This window comes from Plectrocnemia conspersa, unplaced genomic scaffold (genome assembly GCF_051122295.1).
Source record: "Plectrocnemia conspersa isolate PC_06_02 unplaced genomic scaffold, ASM5112229v1 ptg000007l, whole genome shotgun sequence".
Taxonomy (NCBI): Eukaryota; Metazoa; Arthropoda; class Insecta; order Trichoptera; family Polycentropodidae; genus Plectrocnemia; species Plectrocnemia conspersa.
Window position 1 is genome coordinate 7,873,649 of NW_028277171.1, and position 19,688 is coordinate 7,893,336.

Here is a 19,688-nt window from a genome sequence, read left to right on the forward strand (position 1 = left end):
TACAGTTTTCTCAGAGGAAAATTGACGAGAGGCAGCTCACGAAATGGAAATGATTTTTTCAAAAATCTTGGAATGAGATTTGTTTCTTCGGTCACTTCAAAGCATCGCTGAAATAGTGATTTTATGTATAGCTTTTTAGATTTCGAAATGACCTGCTTATACATGCGCTGGTGTTAGGAGAAAAAGCTTGATTTTAATAAACCGAATTCCTTGAAAAAGCCGTTCTCAATATCTGGAGGATAAGCAGAAGCATTATCTATAACCAACAAAATTTTAAGTGGCAAATTATTTTCCATAGTATCTTCACTACAAAAACCAAATACAATAAATAAAACTACCTTTTTTATATTACTGTAATTTTATAATCTAAAAATTAATTAAAACACTTTTAACTTAATAAGTATTAATAAAATTGCTTTATTAGTAGTTTATAATATAAAATCTGTAACAAGATATTTAAATAGATAATGTTTAACCCTTTGAGCTGTATCGCCGTACATGTACGGTGGTCGATCTTTCACTTTGTTGTGGTACGCCAGATAGCTATATATTTACATATTTAACTGAAGAAATGATAAAGAAAAAACATTATATTACAATAATATTTTTTTTAATTTGACAAAAGTAAGTGATTTTTATATAATAAAATACAAATAAATTAATACAAAATTAATGAACATTAATTCAATTCATAAAAAATGTTGAGTTTTTAAATTGTTATAAATCCGAATAATATATAAAAATATGTAAAATAAATTAAATTAATAGTAAAATAAACCAAAGCAATAAAACGTTATTTACTATAATTGCAATATAAAGTAATAATAAATAATTATGGAAAAAAGTAAATTTAACTCACTCCTGATTGATACAAATTAACAAAAATGTATAAATTAACTTACTACTCTGAGGTTTAATTAAAATTAATGTATACTGTACATATTAATCTTATATTTGTGTCATCTTACTCAAAGGTAAAAACGCTCAATATCAAGCGAATTTGAATACAAAAATTGTTTGGCGCATTTTAACAAAGGAAATGACAATAAATCATTCACAAGTAAAAGAATAAGTTAACATATTCTCATTTTTACTATAAAGAAAACGCTTTTAAATTGCATTTGGCACAAATGCAATCCCTTTCATCGCCGCCTTCTGTGACATTTTACATTTACAGTGAGCAGATTTCATTAAAATGAATATTACTCTGCATGAATAGTCATTCAGCGTATTATATTTTTTTTGATTCATTGAGAAGACAAATAGACTGATGGTACATATAATACAATATGGAAGTATGTAAATATATTTCATGCGAATTTCATAGTCATCTGGCGCATATTAGGACGCCGATGAAATTCTTTCTTTTACGTATATAAGCCTTATGAAACTGCTGGTTCAAGGCAGCCAAAGAGTGCTGGGTAACTTGCCGGAAAATTGAAGAGGATTTTCTTGAGAGGGGAAAATTCTCGGTCGGAAGGAAGTTGTTAGTGGACGGAGCGGTCCGCCTTAGATGCACAGGTAATCTTGCATCAGAGAAGGCTACTGCAATTGCTTCCTGATGTATATAAATATAAACATCCTAATACCTCGATAAATAAATATACAATCGTATACAAAATTAAGTCAATTTATGTATAGATACAAAATTTTGTTGCGTTATTTTAAAGTATTGTTTAAGATTCGACATAACATTAAATGGATATTTGATTGAATTACGCTACAACCCGTTAAATGTATTATATACAGACCTTTTGTAGAAACAGCAAGTGAAATTTTATAAATGTCTAAATATCTAAGAGCTTTGTATATATCAGTTAATATATGTTTGCCTTGGAATTTTTATTCATTATTTTATAGCTGTAAATCTACCAGTGTAGCATAAATAACGTTAGTCCAAGAGGTTAACGAAATTGTATTAAAATTCTTTAAACACATAACTAATGCCTAGCTATCTAAATTAATTACCTGTAAATTATGTAAATGCACTATTACGATAACATACTCATATAATAAATATTTTTATTTAAACTTTAAGTTGCGTTAAGAAAATCATGACATGTACTAAATACGAGTTTATCAAACGTTCATAAAATAGTTTGCATGTCAGATAAACTAAAAGTAAAAAAGTCAAGTAGATTTTATCTTTAAATCGATTGGAACTATGCTAGCGACGCGTTAGGAATTCCATTTAAAAAGCACCGTTTTGTAACCACATTGCACAATGGTCTCAGCGGAAAGTATATAATAACACTTTCGAAAGTTCCCCAGTGAATATTTCAGGGCGTTCTACCGTGAACGAACTTTGCAATGTTGCACTATATGGATCCGGCCCCGGGCCTCTTAGAGCGCGCTTAAAGATTTAGATATCCTATGATGAACAGCACTCCACTGAGAGCCTCATAAAGGGTAAACCTACGAAATTTATTTATGCCTATATTCACCCCCATCGTACCCATGTATAGTATCTGGGGGTTGGCATTCCGCTTTTTAATAGTTTAGTTCCCTTGACGTCAAAGCTGGCTATCACCGGTGACGTTTATCGATTTTTATCATATAAATAGACCGGCGTTTTGCTTCCAGTTATATTTATAATATAATTTAGCACTTGGCTATAGACATTTTTTTTTGTTTAAATAGTCACTACACAATTTAATTACTAACACATAAGTGTAACATTAAGCTGACATGCAAGTTGAGCAAGAAAAATTAAAGTCACTTGAAGTAAGTTACTACTAGGAATCAAAGGAATTTTAATTAAAATAATAAATAAGGCTGCAATGATGTAGTTTTCTGTTACGAATAAATACTAGTAGTACAGCCAGTCTTACGACATTTGTAGAATCATACATTTGCAATGTATATTTACAGTAATGTTAAAGTGGATCATTTAGCTTTCTCTATGCCAGTCATGTGTAGTAAAACAGTATTATTTGAGAATTGTAATATCGTATGACATTAATTTTTTCACAAATGGCTTAATAAATGTTTCTTAAATTTTATAAGCTTTAGCATTAAGTGCAATACTGTGACTGTTGCACTTTCATTTTTATTTTTAGCAATTTTCATCATTTAAAGTTTAGACATATCCAGTGATTCACGTTGTCTCATAAAAAAATGCATATCATTTTCTTTATGATCAGTGTGTATCTTTGTATCTTTTCAAAGTGCCTAGGAAGTTTAGCTGGAGCCAAAGAATAGTTTGCAAGTATCTTATGACATAAAAGGAGCACCTGAATTTCTAATAGATGTAAATCCAAAATTTAAATAATATAATTGTATTTACGTTTTGGTCTGTTCATGTGTGACATTTGTTTTGTAATATTAGATTAAGAGGAAACTCCAATTTGTAGTTTTGTAAACAATTTTGTTAAAATATATTTTTTACGCAAATTTAAACCATTTTTATATAAAAAGTAGGTAGGCCTAATGTTGCAGTGGGAACGGCGCCAAACGATTTTATTGCTTTTGACGTGAATTTTTGACTTCTGAGAAGTGATAATTGTTTTTTCGTTCTCCTATTAACCAAAATTCGGGTTGAATATATTTTAAGCAATACATTTATATATGTTCGTAATAATGTTGGTAAGGATAGCTATCATATTTTTAATACATAGTATAATATGAAGCACTATGAAGCAATATCTGTACTTTTTATATTTTTTCACCATGAAGGATGTGTTCGTTTATTTTGTATTTTGGACTTGATCTAATAAAAATTCTGTTGGTTTGGGTTTGTACAGAAAATGGAAGTTTCGCGACTGTAAAATTTAGGCTTGGAGACATTTTAGAGCAGCATATAATTTCACTAGCGTTTATCAGTTGAATTATATTTTCGCTAGTAGAAATACACATCTACTGGTGAAAATTAATTTGTACTTCACTAGTAAAAATATAACTTCACTGAAATATACACATTAACTGTAACGTTTTTACATTGCATGTAAATAAATAATGATAAGTACGTAAATGTATATTTTACTACGTATGCAAAAGTTAAAATCATAAAATTTTACTGTCACCTTCCAGATAAATTATAGTTTCACTGTTAAAAATATATATATATCTACCGGTGAAAATGTATACTGATATAATTTCACTGAAATGATATATTTTAAAATTATGATTAAGGGGTAAAGCAAAATTTTTTGATTTATTATAGAATCAGAGACATTTCAGTTTTTTACAGGGGGGGGGGGCAAATTTAGCTAATTTGTCATTTTTTAATATTTCGATTAAAATTTAAGATTCGTAGTATTTAATTAAATGACATGCATTTTTCTGGCCAAATTCAAAGGAAGCAACTGTACGCTAAAATCATGAGATTCAACGCCGTTGGAGAACTTAAAACCCAACATCCGCCACTTAATTGATTTTTCTTAATTAATGAAATACATCAAAAGTTCGATTTATAAAAAAAATCGAAGATATCTTTAAATTTGTGTTTGTTTTAAATATTCGGAAACTGAAGTAAGATCACCTTTATATATGATATCCTTCATTATGAAGAATATATCGCATAAATCGATTGTACAACTGAAGGATTACTCCCGATTAATATAAAATATTCAGCCTTATTAATCCTCGCGACGTTATAGACCTATAATAGGGCACAAAATAATAAATACATGACAATTGATTCGTTAACATCAATTTTACAATTCAATTCGTAATTTGTAATTTAATTTATTTAAAGAAAATATGTACGTATATGTAAAAACAAAATTTTTTAAGTTGAGAACCATGGCTAACAATTCACACGTCTCGGTTTTGAGCGGCTGGAACAGACTGGTCAAAAAATCTCTAAATTTCATCGAAGCTTTAATAATTTGACAAATCCAGGCAAAACTGTTTAGGAATTACTAAATATTTCTACTATAATATATTGATAGAAGTATCTCTGAGTAACTAATGAAATCATTTATTTATTTAAAATGGTTTTTGGCCTTTGGACTGCAATGGTAAACCATTTTGGGCATGACATACATGCCTTCGACTTCTAAAGCTTAACACGTATTTTTCAGTTTTTTTGTTTTTTTTTTTAATTAGATTTGTTAACAAAGTCAACCACGTTCCCAACCGACTTGACAATCTTGGCAACTGTCGACAGACTAATTACAGTTGGCTTACAACGAAATCAATATACATTATCTCTTTAATGCATATTAGGTGTGAAAAGATAGTCCTTCTTTATCACTCGTCTGTTAATATTACACAAGATCAAACATATTTGAACTACTGTTCCGCAGAACATAGTTTGGGAAACGCTGCTCTAGACATTGACCTAAAAAATATTATGATTTTTTTCATATTTAAAAATGTTTATGAATGGAAAATAGCTGCAAACTAAATTTTATTTGCGTAGCATAGATGAGTGAAAAGCTTAATAAATATTTTAAGTATAATGCTATTGTTATGTCAGTAGACGACACGTTTCACAAGTAGGACTAGCATAGTTGTCCTTAAAGAAAAGGAAAATTAATTTAAAAATGTAGGAATGGTTCCTGCCTTACGACAATGCTAATGAGCTACCCTCAGAAATTCATACTGTATCTTAATTACACAATAAGTGTTTAGCGGACCTGATCCTGGACGATCAGCTTCAGAGAAATCAGGAGAAGTTGCGCTCCGGGATCCTTAACCACTTTAACTGCTTGATCAGACTTTCAAGCAGTTAAATATCCACTCCTGAGCTAAACAAGTCTTCGAAGAACTCTTTACTACTTGGTGAACCATTCAAAATATACGTTAAGTCATCTAGTAAATTATAAAGTAAAAAATTGCCCATGAAGGAGAAATATATTTGCCAACACTAAGTCTTGTGGATACTTTGAACTTCTTCGAGTGTCACAGTTCTAAGAAACGCCACGTGTGCAAATTTGAAGGTCATCACCGGAAACGAGCTGGGAATTGGCAAGCAAGGCCGACTTTAGCGACGGGAAGTAATCAGATTTGCCCGGATATTAGGCCCACTCGTCGTTTCCTCGCACATTTCCCCGAAGAGCTCGGATGTAAAGGATAATCGCGATGGAATTAAATGCGGGATCCTTAGGTTTTTTCTTCCTTTCTTCTTTGCTTAATTTTATCGCGCCGGCACTTATTAGCTCCTTTGACAAAAGCGCTAAGAATAAGCTTCAACTTGGTCGTATAGAACGAGATCTAGAAGCGCATAAATTAGTTTTCTAAATTATGAACTTTTTAGATGAGATATCGAATTTTAAATAAACATCCATTTAAATTTGTAAATAATCAGTTACTCCAAAACTAAACGATGTCTATATTGCTTGGTATGAGTAAATTAAAGACCCATCAGAACTTTTGGCGAACTTGGCATTACATTGTGAAAACTGTTCCGGCAGGAATTCGTGAAATGTTTCAGATTCAATTTTGTAGTGAAAAGCGGTGTTTTCATTGCGATAAATTAAACCACCACAATTCAAACGAAGAAAAATGTTTATTCATAAACATATCCTTAGATTTTTATTGGGTTTGTGAAAAAATATTTTATGTATGATACTTTATAGAGCTTTTAAGGTATCTTTATATATAATACTATGGGCTAAAATTATTTTAAAAATATATCGAGTGTGAAGCGAAGCGCATTTGCTACCTAAAAGTTTTAATGGCGATTTTCGATGGCAAAAATTGTTGTATAACTATGATCATAAAGAGTTCTTTGAAAGCTAGCAATAAAATATCTTTTGAATTATTTTAGTATAGAAATCATCATATTGCGGCTATTTATTTATCCCGAAATATTAGGATATAATAAATCATGTCAATAATTTTAAATTAGATAACTTACATTAGCAAGAATGTTATTTATTAGTATCTATATATAGCATATAATACACCTGCATAAACAAAATAGTATAAGTGACAGATACATACAATTTTTTATATATTATATATCAATTTAATCACTTTTAAAATGTTTCGGAAAATCAAATCTATTAAAATTGACCAAGAAATAGAAACTCCCATTAGGAATAAATTATAAAAAAATATTAGATATTAAAAATAGTGATGATTATAAATATTAACAAGATCATATTATAATCTTTTTTTGATAATGTATGTATATGGTAAAACTATTTATATGATAAAGTTATACACAAATTACATCTGAAAAGAGTTTAGTATAAATTTAATTGAAAAATTCGTTAGAAATATAAGTAAAATATTGTTTATAATAATTAAGAGAATATATTTTAACGTCAATATGTAAATATACAATAATATATATTCACAATTTATTAGATTTGCTTTTATTACATTTATTATTGACATTTACTCTTTATTTGATATACGCTAATTGCAGTTCTTAATATAACTATGATTCAAGGAATTTTTGTATTTGTTTTATTGTAGTAAAAAATACAAACATCCTTTTATTAAAAAATAATCCATCAATTAGTTGTGAAGTTTGAGCGACGAACTGCATTTTAATTTAAATTTTGGAGTGAACGTGTCTTATAAGTGAATGTATATACACCCATACCTCGCTTTACGGCCTAGATACGTTCCACGAAACATGGCCGCTAAGCGAAAAGCCGTATAACGAATCAATTATTCTAATACAAATTCATACAAATTCAATGGGATCGGTTCCAAATTTGGTAAATATGTAACATGGTTTATCATTTAAAATGCATTTTATCTTTTTATTTCATTTAAATCAAAAATACATACATAACAAGTACATACATTTGTACATAAAATAATAACAGACTCCAAAAACCAACAATAATCCATAAGCAAAAATGAAACAACTTCATGTTATTGTACATAAAATATGTGTATGTATACATACATTTTTTTTAAATGGCTTTAATCTGAAGACGATAAAGAAATGGTAACCTGCAGATCACTGTCATCATTTTTCGCTGGTAAGGATGGGCCTGGCTTAAAAAAATTGTCCAACGTTGTTTGTCTTGCCTTCTTGTCTATTTCGTTCTTTAGTGATTTATAACAGCTAATGGCAGAGTTAATTCCTCGAGAAACTTTAGCGCTACGTTCGACGTCAGGATCAAGGAGGATGTTTATTCCTTGTTCGAAATAGGAAAAAGCTTTCGACAATTTTTTTGATGTTAGCTGTTTGGATACAACAGGCTCTGTCTCTTCATCAAATACCGGTTCTGCTTGCAACTGAATGAGTTCCTCTTATGAAAGGGCTTCCCTACCAGCTTCAAGTAGATCAAGTACATCACGTTCGTTCAAACCTTCAAAGCCGAGATCATGTGCTAGAGCCAAAATTTTGCCTAATTTCAGGAAGGCAATTAACTTCTGCATCAGCACTTTTTAAACATTCTGGCCATATTTTTTTTTCAAACATGGCTCATTGTTGTTAATTTTAATTCCTTCCATGATTCACTGATGCTGTCAACAGCATACTTGATGTTATAGTATTTCCAATATGTTTTAATTGAAGATTTACCATCGGTTTCCCTTATAAGTTGTCGGAAAGTTCGGCGTAGGTAATATTCTTTAAAAGTGGCTATTGCACCATGATCCATTGGTTGGATCAGAGCTGTTGTATTTTTCGGAAGGTACTCAATCGTGACATCTTCAGATAGTTCGGATAAATTAGTAGGATGCCCTGGTGTATTATCCAAAATTAACAAAGCCTTGTTGCTTAAGTTATTGTCTCGCAAATATTTCTTCACTTCTGTACAAAAGTGATTTTTGAACCAATCCTCAAAAGTAGCTTTGGTCATCCAAGCTTTCTTGTTGGATCTTCATATGACAGGTTTTTGATTTTTATTTAGTCCTTTAATAGGCCTTGGATTTTCCGACAAATATATTAAAAGGGGTTTTAGCTTAAAATCACCCGCGGCATTTGCACCAAGTAGCAAAGTTAATCGTTCTTTAGACACCTTATAACCAGGCGCAGATTTTTCGATTTTTGAAATATACGTGCGATCAGGCATTCGCTTCCAATAAAGCCCTGTTTCGTCTACGTTAAGCACTTGTTCAGGTTTATAACCACCTCTTTCAATAATTCCCTTTAAAATATTGGGATATTCCTTAGATGCGGCCTTATCGGCGCTAGCTGCTTCACCTTTCATTTTTAAATTATGCAAATTAAATCTATTTTTAATTTTTTTTTAAAATCGACATCGAAAATTTTTTTTTGCCGTTATAGCGAAACATTTTAGGCCGTAAATCGAAAACGTGCCTTAATTGAAGAGGGCCGTTATAGCGAAATGCCGTATAAAGAGCGGCCGTATAGCGAGGTATGGGTGTATTAATTAAAGTTTCAGTGACTGCGTATTCGAATACATTTTTATCGGTAAGTGTATACTACTGGTGAAAATATATTTAAACAGATAGAGGCTAGTGAGATTATATGCTGCTTTAAAATGTCTGAAATGTTTAAAATGTTTAAAATATCGTGTTCACTAAAATAGTTTTACCTTACTCTTTGATCATTATCGGATATTAGTATAATTTTAAAGTTACGTAATTGATGCGTTAGGTGCAAGGCACATTATTAGTATGCTGTTACATAGAATATTTTTAACGTTTTCACTCAATTTCGCAACTGTAGTATGTAATTCGCAATATAAGCACTAACCAAATTTCGAAAGCTTATCCATAAACGTGTCGCTTCGGATTTATCGACGTAATAAACGTGATATAGCGAAAAATTCGATGATGGATTGACCCCGCCATGCCATAAGAATGGTTGGAAAGGTGTATATTTTTAAAACAAAAATGGCCGACACCAGAATAGTCAATCAATCAATTCTGAGGAGCCATTGTCCGTTAAAATGTCCCGCGGCAGTCGCGCTGCACTGTCAAGTTTCTATTAAACACGAACGACGAAAAGCTATTTATTTTCCGGTGGTAATGTGTATCGGGATGGAAAAATGGAATCCATATTCATTAGCGAGTTGCAACGAATGAATGGTAAAAAATATGTACGAATATTATACAGTGTATCATATTAACATACGAAATATCGCAAATTAAATTTTAAGCAGTGGCATTTCAAATAATTATATTTATTTAAATAAATTACTTTTAAAGGTCAAAATGTATTTTAAATTATCTGTATAAAATACCTATAATAATTTAATATAGTGATAGCAAATGCCAAAAACAGTGATACATAAAGATTTTACACAAATAGATTTAGGCATAAGAAAATAGAGTTTACTTGTGTATACCTAAGAGTGTAAAAAATATTAATTTGATATTTGCCTTTCTTAGACGCTGAGTACACAAATACACGTCATAGATTAAAGTTATCATAAAGTTTGCCAGACAACATATTCTCTTTTGTGTGAGTGACGTCTAAGGAAATGCCACTCGCATTGTTCCTTATGTAAATGTGTGTTAATTTAGGTTTGTGTGTATAATATAACATGAATTTCTACAAAACGTTTCACTCGAACGTCGTAATATTTGAACCATAACTCACCAAAACTTGTGAATTATTATTACTAAAAATAGAAATAATATTAACGAGGAGTCTAATTATTTAATACATTAATTAGATAAAAGAATTTAATAAGACCTCTTAACATATCAGGTTACTTTAATGCATATATAGATAGTGACCGGGAACCCGGCAGCAGTCGTCGATCGTGACGGCTTAGGTGTACGTCAAAAACAGATGTGGAGCAACAGGGTGTTTTAGCTATGGGTCGTTAATATGCTGGTGGATAATAGCCTATGCTCGACCCCAAGGAGCGGATGGGAACATCCGGAGTACCTTTATCCTAATGCGTCATGATGGTCAAAAATAATACAAAGTACAATAGACCCCCCAATAACACGGTAAATTGGGGACGTGCTATTTAAATGCGAGTCAAATGGATCGTAGATTAGTATTGCAAAAAATGTATGAGTATTTTCTAGTCCCCCAACTACACGCACCCAAATAGCACGTCTTTATTTGCACCGTGTTATTAGAGGTTAATATTCAATGTTAGTGTATTAGGGTACTGAATGGTAACAGCTAGTGCGGATGATCTGCTTCTAGCATAGATAACAATAATAACAGAGAACACGATCGACGGATCGATAAAGTGAAACGCGTTTCTTATAATGAACCCGTGACATTTTAATAAAGAACGTAGAAATATTCTTGAGATAAATGAAATCATTAAAATGACGTATTATAGATAAAGTACATTAGAAAGACCCGATTGCGTCCCTTATTCTTTACCATCGCGGCTAAAACGGCAGCGCCCCAAAACAGTTTCCCTTATACGCGCCAAACAGCTTCTCAACAACGTTTTCAATGATAGCTACTGTAACAGAGCTGTAACAATTTATGTGGTATGGTGCATATATTTTTTATATAAGTGCAACAATATAATTTTCAATATTTATTTATAATAAACTAGCTGCGGTACCTCACGCTAGTGAGGAACCGACAGTTAATAATAATAGATCTCTTTAGTGTTTGTGTAAATGTACTATATACATATATGAGTGCATAGTATATTCATGTATATGTAATAAATGGCAAATAAAACTATTTTGTATAAAGTCTATAAAACCACATTTATAAAACCTTAAATCCATTACTAAACACAAATTACATAAGTATCTAACAATATAATATGGTTTTATAAAACGATTACTTTAATATTATAATTGTGTACAAACATACAAATGATATATACAATACATGTTACGAGTTTATAACCATTTTATTTTTTGCAATTTGTTATTAGCTACAATTCTATAAAAAATAAAAATATAAAACAAAACGTTGAAAAAAACTAAATAGCTTTTTAGAATTTAAATTGGTTAAAAAATGATATTATAGATAAACTATTGTTTGATATGATACAATACAATAAATCTTTTAAAGCCTTATGATTCATTGTATGGATTTTAATTTGTATATATCGTAACAATATATAGGATTGTGCATAAAAATAGAATTAAAATTATTCTATTAATTAAAAATAAATTATATATATATAACATAAAATATATTAAGTCATATATACACCTGTTATGTATATACACTCTGTTGATTTTGAACTATTACGATTCCAGTTAATATACAACTAAGTGGCTTCTGGGTAATATAAATAATAAAATAATGAAAAACTTCATGGGTTCAAATGAAAAATGTTTTGGGTGTTTGTGATTGATATGCCAGTATAAAATAGAGTAAGTTTTTTAGGTATGCTAAATAAAAAACATATAAAATTCAATATTACATTACACGAGTAACCGAATTGCATATTTTAGTAGATGTTTTATTATAAAATAATTTCAATTTAATAAAAAATCAGTAATCCAATTTCAGCATTTAAACGATTAGCAAAATATTTAAATAATATTTCCAGAAGTGATTAAAACAGTTTTATGCCATAAATGAATTTTTCTTATAGTACAAATTCATTGAACTGGATACATTATTTTAACAAAGATTTTTTTTAATAAATCTCCCATGAATGTATCAAAAATGAGAATACTATGCCCATTGTCAGTGTGCATTCATTAAAAAATGCAATGCAATGTGAATAAGGATTTGACATCGAATCGGGGGAATTGCTTTTCTTTCAAAGTTTAACAATAATCGGTTGTTTATTATTTTTATATTGAAATAAAATATAGCAGCCCTTTATTTAAAACAATGATACACAAGGGATATTCGGAAAAGATTTCTACGCTTCAGTCGCAGCAAAATTGTGATTGGAGTATATGTATAACATGGTCGTGGCAATTTTTAATCATTGCTTACTATTGCTTATGGCAATTTGGTTAAGAACAGACAAAATGGTGTCTATAATTTATATTTGAAAAAGTGATGATCTCGTTGAAGAAATAAAAAAAAGTCATTGTCACTGATAAACTTATTTAAAAAGACAAATTATAAGCGATTAACTAATTGTGATATTTATAAATAATATTCAGATGTATTCTGAACTATTCTTTATAAAATATATAAGAATGCGAGCGCTGGGTGCCAAAAACAATGATATCTATGACATTTAATTCTATTGTGAAAAATGAAAGGCATTGGATGTTTTAAAAATATGTTTTACACTTTATTTCATGAATATCCTTCATATTAAGTTATATTATTTTGTGACAGAACCGCAATCACTAAATATTCATAAAATATTTATATGATTTTTAGCATTTAATAATTACTTATATAAAAGAAAATTTTAATAATTACTTATATAAAAGAAAACAAAAAGTTAAAATAAATAATGTATATTCTGAAGAGAAATTAGTGTCTTATGGAGTACCACAAGGGTCTAAATTGGGACCATTGTTATTTGTTTTGTATATTAATGATATAGTTAATAACGTGAAAAAATGTAAAATTCATCTATTTGCGGATGACACATTAATGTATTGCATAGGTGATAACATTAAACAAATTGTAAATAATTTAAATAATGAATTAAGTATATTAGAAATATGGTTAAAGAATAATGTACTTAAATTAAATGAGAATAAAACTAAATGTATGTTTATTAATTATAAAAATGTGTTAGATAATAGTACCAAAATAGTAATAAATAACTCTAGTATAGAAATAGTGGATAATATAAAATATTTAGGAGTAATTGTTGATACAAAATTAAATTTTAAAGAACATTGTAATTACATATTAAAAAAAATTAGTAGAAAAATAGGTTTATTATCTAGATTAAGAAATATATTAAGTATAAATACAAAAAAAATAATTTACAATAGTATAATATTGCCCCATTTTAATTATTGTGCAACACTATTAAATATGTTAAATAAATTAGATAAACAAATGTTGCAAAAATTACAAAATAGGGCAATGAGAGTAATCTTAAATAAAAATAGATTAACTAATTGTAAAAGTATGATTGATAGATTAGAATGGTTGAATGTTCAAGAAATATTGAGTATGAATGTTTTAGTATTTATATATAAGTTAGAAAATAATATGTTACCAGAATATTTTAATAAGTATTCAATAAGAAATAAAGATGTACATAAATATAATACTAGAAATAGAGAAAATTTAAAGAAAATTAAGTATAAGAAAACGAGTACGGCTAGGGGAATTATGTACGGAGGTTTTGATTTATATAATAGTCTTCCAAGAGAAATCCGAAACAGCAAAAATATAACGGGTTTCATAAATAGAATAAAAAAACACCTTCGTACATATAGAAATAAATTATAATATTAAGACTTTATTATTGTATATTTTTATTTTTTATTTCTGTTATGTATTTTTTATATATTTTTATATATGTTTACTAAATTTGTTAGATGTAAAGATTAGCTATTAAGCTAAATAAATTAATAAAATAAAATAATAAATAATAATTTCAAATTTATCAAATGCTCCTCCTGTGTTGCATTCATATGAAATGACTATTAGACGGTCATTTAACGACCGATAAAAAATAGTAACGTTCCGGAGTGTAGCGCCATTTTCGCGTTTAAATGTCACAATAAAATTTTCACTTTAGAGCTCGTTTGGAATCACTGTGTAAGAGATTCAAGCTTTTGGCACCATTGATATGTTTAGATATTCGGCTAGTAATAAACTGAGGTGTTTGATGGTCTCCGAAGGCTTCAAAGCTCCGGCAACGGTCTGATCTCTGGAGAACGTCCACAATAAACAGCGAAGTATCTAGAGTAGATTAAAATGACTCGTCTGTCGGGAATCATAAATCCAATGCTATGCTTCGCTTAACGTTGTATTTATTTCGTTGCCGGGTTTTGGGAATGATTTTAGCTTAATTGAAAGATCGGACGCAAAGGGTTGTATAAAAGTGTTTTACGAGACATGTTGTTAATCACATTTATATGAAAGGATATCATAAAAATATTGTATAATATAATATTTTTATATAACAGAAATTATTGGTTAGATTTTGATACAAACTTTTTTTTATAAATATTATATATAAAGAAATACAATATAATAGTTTAAAAATTCAACTGAAAAAAATGCTGGTAAAGTAAGTAGTGCTACAACCATTACTAACTTTACTTTTATATGAAACATGTTCATTAAAAAAAAATAAAGTTGTATGCTGTATTCAAACTTCCAATATAAAACACGTACTTCATGACAGAATATTTGTTTAATATCTACAGCATAAGACGAGATATAATATGATAAGATTTGCGTCTTCGATACGCCACATATAATGTGATATAACCAAATACGTTTTTTTTTTATGTCATGTATTATTGATTACATTGCATACAAGATATCATCATTATTAGGACGATACACATACATTAACAAATATTTGTTTTAAATAATCGTCCTATTGCGCTCAATAAAACACATCACGCAACAACCATTTGTACTAAAGAAAAAGACTGTTTTTTGACCATTCTGAATGGATAATTATGCTCATTTGGTACCCTAGAGTTCGGCAATTAATTTCGTCGTACGTCTCGTACTTAATTGATCTTGACTCGTATGTGCGTGCGGTCATTATGTCGGAAGTATATGGGGCGGGTCGGCTAATGAGAATGCGTCAAGTGGAAGAGGACAAATAAAGAAAGCCACGGGCAAAGGAGAAAAATCATAAAGCAATTCAACCCCACGATCCCCATCAAATGCAGACATTTACGTACTTACTTACTCTACATAAACTTCACCCTGATACTTTCTAAATTATATATCTCTATCCCTTTAATAATATTGATTTTTAATTTCTTGAAAATGATTAAAAATGTTTTACTACCGTAAATACATTTATTTACATAAGCAATTTTTTGCCAAATAATAATTATAGCTATGTGAAGATTATTTTTTATACTTTGTACTTAAATAGGTTAGCCTATATATATATATATAAACATAACGTAACTCAATGGTGAGCTCAAATATTTGTTTTATATATAGCTTACATAAAACATGTACTATTTAGAAAAGGATATCAAATGACTCGATTATGAGCTCAGTCGCTTGGTAGATATTTAGGATATTAAAATTAAATTTAAATAATGTGATCCTTATAGTGCTCTTACGCTATAAGTTATATGTTTTTGTCAGCGCAATAGAAGCACTATAGAAATGTACTTTGGCAAAGTGGAACTGAACGAAGGATACAGTCGGTGTCAATACAAATAAATTTAATACCGATATAAAGTCGAACGGTCGGTGAAATATGCTTATAGATAGTCACTAGATATTTAGTAGACAATATCAAATACGCACCAAATTATTGCATTAGTTAAACGAAGGACCTCCTCTAAAATTCATATGTTAAAAAAAATGTGTCAAAAATTCATATGTTAAAAAAAATGTAAACAAGTTTAACAATAATTATAATTTATATTAACGTTAGTGAGGGTACTATAAAATAAACAAGAGCTTTCACATAGCAATTTTTACTACTTTTGGAGATTTGAAGTTAGCAATTTAAATCTTGCAATTTATTTGCATGCTTATACTATACATATCGTTGTATAGAAAGATTATTTATTTCTTGATATATTTTTCTGTGCTTGCTGCAGTTTATTACTCGCTGTTTTTATGCCACGTTTCTTCAAACATCTGCGCTTTGTCACCAACAACCATGTCCATCGCTCATCTCTTTATTTCTGACTGGGTTGTTTTTCATCTTTAAATGTATTTATAATACGTGTTTTAAGCTTGTATATGTAAATGTGCGTGGTTTTAAAAAAAATAGGAAACGCAGGTATTCCATTTTTACGCTCAATAATTTCCTCGCTTACTTCATTCGACGCGTTAAAATCGAATCGCGAAGATATCATCACTCATTTTCTGCGTCACCGTTATTTCGATCGGCTAATGTCGTCTTCGTTTACATCGCGTAAAACGCGTACGTATCTCGGCGCGAATCTAATCTCTGCCATCTTGAGGGAAACGTTTTTCCGCTCGTTTCCCGTTTCGGCGGGTAAATACGCGAAAGTCCCAGGGAGTAAATTGCTTTCATCCCGAAATTACCGAAGCGGGGTCTGTGACGTCACGGACGCATTTGTGTCCTCTTGTCTTCCTGTCCCATTCGTTAGAAGGCCTTGCAGCCGCTTCAAGTGAGCTGGTTCTACGAAGAGGAAATGAAACGGCTCTTGTAGGAAAATAAACGTTTTTTACGGCTTCGTAAAATGAGGCGTTCAGAATATTAGCGGCGAACTCGACAAGTGCACCTGCCGAGTTAATCGTCTTAAAATTTCATTGTGTTTAATAATGTATATGTATTTTTAAATCTTTATATTTAACATTACGGAATTAGTCAAATAGATAGATACAGCGTAGAGATAAATAAATATTATGCAGATTGGCCAGCGAAATATTGGAATTTACATGATAAAAGTCTGGCGTTAAAACATTAATAATAATCAAATTACGTTTTACAAAATTTCTTATCATGTCTATATATACTATACATATGTATGTATGTTATTCCACTTATTTGTATATTTGCCAAAACATTTCATACAAATTTTGCTTATGCATTTATTTTAATTATTTATTCAGTGAAAAATACTGAAAACATAATCTAAAGCGACACGCGATGATATGCTATAAAATCATAATTTATTAAATCATCATATTACTGATGAAACATGAGATAATTTTCATTGTATTTATATGACATGTATTGTCCAAATTGAAATGTATGATTCTAAAAATTTGATCATATAATGTACATATATTTTAAATTAAGGCATAATAAACTTTATCAAAAGCCTTTTCAAATTCAATATAAATGATCTTGTTGATTTCCTTTATTGACATTTTTATCACAAATTTGAAAAAACAGAGCAGAATCTTTGCTAGATGAATATATTTATATAGTTATGAAGAATCGAACAATACAGCTTAAATAATAAATATATGATTAGACAAACTCAATAATAATAGCAAATGTTTAAAAACTTCAATCATTTTAATAATTCTTGCTACACAAAAAATATTACCACAATAAATTACTTTAAACAGGAATCATATTGATTAAAAAAATAAATAAACGCCAACAAAATTTTGGCCTTAAATAAGAAGATAAATTGTAAAACAAAAAGGTGGAAATTGAGCTATAGGTAATGCAGCGGTACATTAAAGAAAAAATGACTTTGATCTGCTTTGAGATTTAAGAAATAATACAAAACTACCCATACATCACATCTTATTCGACGGTGTATCAAACTGTACTTTTTTTTTAAGAAACATTCATCGCATCTCTTAATCTTGATGAATATATATTTGATTGCTTACTGAATTTAAAAAGGCCTGAAATCTGTTTATAACCGACTCTTTAATGAATATAGCATTATATGCCTCACAACACATAGCAGGGAAGTCAACAACATTGTCACGAATTTCGAGGTTAATTATCAATAATTTCTCTTCTTAATATTTTTTAATGCATTGAAACTTTAACATGAAATGTATAGTAATATACAATTTAATATTACTACCCCAATATTTAAAAAATGGATTTGTGTTAGTTCCTCACGATTTGATTGCTAAATGTATTTTTTTTCTATCGACTTTCTATACTACAAATAACATACTAATACATATTTAATAAACGTATATAATTAACTATTTTGGACATCTCGTATTATTATAGTATTAAATTTTATATTACATATACTATGTCAGAGGTTCATAATTAGCGTTTCTATGTTAAATTTAGGCTCCTTATAATCTATTTTGGGTGCAAAGGTACAAAATTATTTATTGGTACACTAATTAAAAATTACGAATAGTACATACATAGATTTTCAGTAGTTGCTTCAAGCATGAAAATATATTGTTAAAATAAAGTCATGGACTAGCATCATTTGCTTGTACATACTGAAATTAGATATCTGTCAGGTGGCAGAATTCTTGACAGATTGTTTGAGATACAAAAAGGGGCCCATATTTTTTTCACGCACCGAAAAATTTACATTAGCAATTCGCTTTTAAAACGTTTTGTGGTTGAGTCAAATTGCCTATCTGACAAATATATTCACAACATTAAATTATTTTTTTATTGCCCTTCAGAAAAAAAAATAAAATTTTTTTACATGATTTAATACTAAATATAAATACATTAAATGGTAAATTTTGATAAATTTACAACTAAAACTAAATCTGAAAATTTGAATTCATCTAAAACTATTAACTTTGGCAATAAATTTACACTTAAGGATGAAAATAATCTATTTTAAATAATTTTAATAGTACAAATATGTTACTATTTTATGATTAAAAATCTTATATTTATTCCAAAGGGCCACTTATTGTTAGCTGATGTTATTATACCAAATATAATTTTTGTGTAAAATCTGGGTTTTTTTATATATAATGCGACAAAAACATAAAAATAAGTTGGATGTGAAAAAAAATTAAAAGAATAGCAACAGCAATACCAAATTGTGAGTTTTTGATAATTGATTGAATTTATTATATAATACACAAATTTAAATTTTGTAGGTTTGCTCTACGTTTCTACCCTTAAATTGAAAAGCTATGTTTTATACTATTGATTTATTGCAAGACATATTTTATAATGAATAGATTGTGTTGTTTTCAAACTTTATAAAGTAATTTACCAAGTTCAAGGACTCTCCAAATACTTTTTACTTCTTTAACACATTTTGAGTGGCGAAACTCTCAGAAGTGTTGAGCAAAGACCCTTGGGTTTGTTCTCAAAAATATAGCGAAAAATATTACAAACACGTCTCGTTTAGCGATAAATAATTAACAAGTTCCTTGGCAAAAAATAACTAATGATAAA

The 19,688-nt window shown here is 29.2% G+C and overlaps 1 protein-coding gene across 2 annotated transcripts in view; it reads right to left on the minus strand.

Moving 5' to 3' along the window:
- fdl (beta acetylhexosaminidase fused lobes) overlaps positions 1 to 19,688 on the minus strand; it is a 100,500-nt gene that overhangs the window by 36,678 nt on the left and 44,134 nt on the right. The gene's annotated exons all lie outside the window — the stretch shown is intronic.